Below are 4,105 nucleotides of genomic sequence, written 5' to 3'. Positions count from 1 at the left end.
AGGTTGTTCTGATCAATCGATTATTGGTAGATTTCTAATGCCTTTGAATACGTCATTCATAAGATTCATCACTGTGGAGATGCACCATAGTGATCGTGTTAAATTGCAGTTCGGTATGCTTCAACACATCCCAGATCCCCCGACAAATCTCGGAGAATGACATTTACGAAAGTTAACGATCAATGGAACTTTAACCCTTGGCAAAGCTTCGCTAGATCTGATTGTCGAAAATGGAAGCACCGACAAGACCATGTCTTAACTAACGTTGTGATGTCAACCGAAGAAAAACCAACTCGTAATTATATGGCTTGGTACAGATCGGTTGGATTTGAGTTCCTCGTCGAGGATATGTACCTATACGACCCACGCCAGATAACTTACACACAAGAAGGTTCAACATCTAACCCCCAACAACATTGTCAGACCAGTTACTCACAATCCCCTATCCATCAAAATTTTCGGTCCACAAACACACAAATCTACGATCCTTACATGTCAAACATCCACCCACAATACCAAGAGCATACCACGTACCACCACCAACAAGTAGATCATCATCAAGACACCCAACATCGTTATGCACCCAACACATAACCCTACCATAGTCGCCTTATCCAAAACACTCAGCGATCATTTAACACCAATTGTCCCTCCTCCTACTATAGCCTAGAAGCCCAAACATCACAAAACCAAAACATGCAAAAACCATATGGCTACCAAACACCACAACAATCATTTCAACTTTTACTTGACGCATCATTCACAACAATGACGCACTTCAGTCGTCCTGGTCGCCCTCCAATAACTCAAACACATCCCAACTACTCTGGCATGGGTCACGAACTCAACTATGGCGGTAGCGCTTCATTGCATACACAGGACTACGCAAATTTGTCTGAATATCTTAGGCAATCTCCTGCAGGTGGTGGTGATGTTCCTGACCCTCAAATACTCAAACACCTGGGATGAATCATCAACATGGATTAGGATCACGCGTTCGGGTAGTTAGGGGATGCGGGACTGGAGGTCGGTTAGGTCATCCCGGTCAACGACATTAGTCTTTTTGTTTAACGTATGTAAACGCATATTAGTATCAATTGATTCGATTTCGACTTTTATCTAAAATGTACATTGTTTTTCAAAAAAAATTACGAAACATACATAGGTGTCAGACCAATTGGTGTCTCCTTTATAACTTAACACACAAGCGTCAATTGGATTGGCAGCACTAGGTGCACTAGCCAATCCAATTGGCATCACCTCTCTAAGTTAAAGAGCATTCATCGATTCATCTGACGTCGCCTCTTTAAAGTGGGATAGTTTGGGAAATAATCTAAAAAATGGATTATTTTGAAGAAAAAAATTAAAAAATGGGTTATTTAGGTAAAAAATTCAAAAGTTGCTTTGTGATTTTCCCCTTCTTGATTTACTTGAAATATTTTATGTAGTACTTACTATTTGGCTATCTGCTAAAATTGCTCACAGAATGGCGTCATCTAGAATTCGTGTTACATGTGCATTAGTGCAGGATAAAATGTCCACTGGACTGATTCATAAAGGAGTATGTTCAACTTGGATAAAAGTATTTATATTTATACTTTCCTTAGTTGTGATCACTCTTTAAAATTTGCAGGGTCTAATTCATTTAAAAATTAGCCTTAAATGCAATCATCGACTTGAATCTTGAAATGGTTAGATATTAATAACAGTCGGTGATATCTGGCAACTTTTGAATTTTGAAGGCTGTACTCAGTCATTTTAGAGATTTACTGGTACTTGATTTCAAAGCATGAACTTACCTTATATTTTGATTTTCATAATTCTGCACCATTGGAGAAAAATGATGACTGTAGTTGGGCTCCTATCTTTGTTAGACAGTCAATTTCAGACTCCCAGCTGATAATAAAGTGCATGTAATTATGATAGGTCATGGCACTGGGCTGGCTCCTTTCGGAGGTTTCTTGCAGGTTTGAAACAATAGACTTGATGTTCATTCTGTTAATTATATCTTATATCCAACAGTCTATATGTTAATTGTCCATGTGTTTTTTTATTTTTGCTTCAGGAAAGATTAGTTCTGAAAGAACATGGAGCTGAACTGGGTCCCTCTGTTTTATTCTTTGGATGTAGGAACCGTCAAGTGGTAAGTTATATGCCCACCATGTAAACTTATGACTTTAAGCAATCAAGTAATGTGTGTATACCTGAGAAGGAGAACATATTTTATATTGGATATTTAATTTTTAAATAATCTTTTAAAGAACTATATCTATGAAGACGAATTGAACCACTTTGTTTATGGCGGCGGCTCACTTTTTGACCTCATTGTTGCCTTCTCACGGGATGGTTCTACAAAGGAATATGTCCAACATAAAATGATGGAGAAGGTGCCTACTTTTTCTCTTGATACTTTTATTTCCAATTTATAATATACGACTCACTTAAATCTTAATCAACACTTTTTTTTTCTCTGCTGGCTTCAGATATTTGGAACATGATATTTTAAGGTGTCTTATAATATTTCAATCCTTAAATACCGAAATTACATTACAACTTTTTTTATTTATTTATTGGTGGATAAGTGACATTACTACTCCTTGTCAATTAAATTCTAACGTTAACTTGACTTTCACTCTACTCTCATCTCTAATTATAAATTATCTTCTAAATTTTATTTGTCATTTTCTTTAAATTAGACCTCTTTTAAATTGTTTATTATACTACTTATTTTTGGATAAAAATGTTTTTATTATATATATATATATATATATATATATATATATATATATATATATATATATATATATATATATATATATATATAGATTAATTATTATACACTGTGAGTGTAAAAAGTTTTACACCGTAGGTTCATCATCATCACCCGTTTGTATTACTTTATAGATTTTTAAAATAAAAGTCAAACTTCTTTTAATATCTAACATCTATAATTAAGTGATGGTGTAAAACCCTTTTACACTGACAGTGTATTTCAATTAATCTCATATATATATATATATATATATATATATATATAAAATTGGTAGAAAAATTACAAAAAAAATAAAATAAAATAGTAAAATTATGAGACTGATAATAACAAAAACAGTTTTGTAAAAATAATGTACATTATGCAAATACTGTTATCAAATTCAATTATATATTGAAAATTGGTAGAAAAATTACAAAAAAAATAAAATAAAATAGTAAAATTATGAGACTGATAATAACAAAAACAGTTTTGTAAAAATAATATATATATATATATATATATATATATATATATATATATATATATATATATATATATATATATATATATATATATATATTGAAAATTGGTAGAAAAATTACAAATAAAATAAAATAAAATAGTAAAATTATGAGACTGATAATAACAAAAACAGTTTTGTAAAAATAATGTACATTATGCAAATACTGTTATCAAATTCAATTGACAACCATTCTTTTACAAAAAAATAATATTATAATTCTTAGTAATACTCGGAGTAGATAAATGATTGACCGTAGGTTGGGACATAATCTTATACAATATTTGATTAAATAATTAAATTTAAAAAGGTTTAAAAATTTAATTATTTTTGGCATAATTAACAAATTAATAATTATAAAATTAAAAAACTATTGTTATTATGTTTTAGGATCTTTCATTTGCTTGATTGATGAATTTATTTCTAGAAAATATTAGAATGATTACTCTTTAAACAGATGGAAGATTGTATTTATTTAAGTTCTATTTTTGATATCATTGACGCCACTGTTTTTTTACTATTTATAAAGATTTTTTTATGTTATTAATAATGTTGATAAGTTTACACTATTTATTATTTAAATATTTTTATTAATTTTATCAAAACAAAAATAATATTTACGATAAAAAATATATTGTTAATTCAAATATTTTTATATATGCGAACAACTTTATTATTGATTCAAATATTTTTATAAATTTATATATGGGAAAAATACATTGTTGATTCAAAAATTTATATACGAGAACAAATTTACTATTAATTCAATTATTTTAGAAATATTGTAAAAGTAAAGATAATATTTATATACGGGAAAATATACATTGTTTATT

General features: G+C 29.7%; 1 pseudogene; it reads left to right on the top strand.

Annotated features, from left to right (window-relative positions):
- The first annotated feature begins 768 nt into the window (after positions 1 to 768).
- On the top strand, positions 769 to 2,506 carry LOC127122921 (NADPH--cytochrome P450 reductase-like; annotated as a pseudogene).
- The last annotated feature ends 1,599 nt before the right edge of the window (positions 2,507 to 4,105 follow it).

The sequence above is a fragment of the Lathyrus oleraceus genome, chromosome 2, assembly GCF_024323335.1.
Source record: "Lathyrus oleraceus cultivar Zhongwan6 chromosome 2, CAAS_Psat_ZW6_1.0, whole genome shotgun sequence".
NCBI classification, from domain to species: Eukaryota; Viridiplantae; Streptophyta; class Magnoliopsida; order Fabales; family Fabaceae; genus Lathyrus; species Lathyrus oleraceus.
Note: the sequence above shows the minus strand (reverse complement) of the source record. Positions and strands in the feature narration are given on the sequence as shown.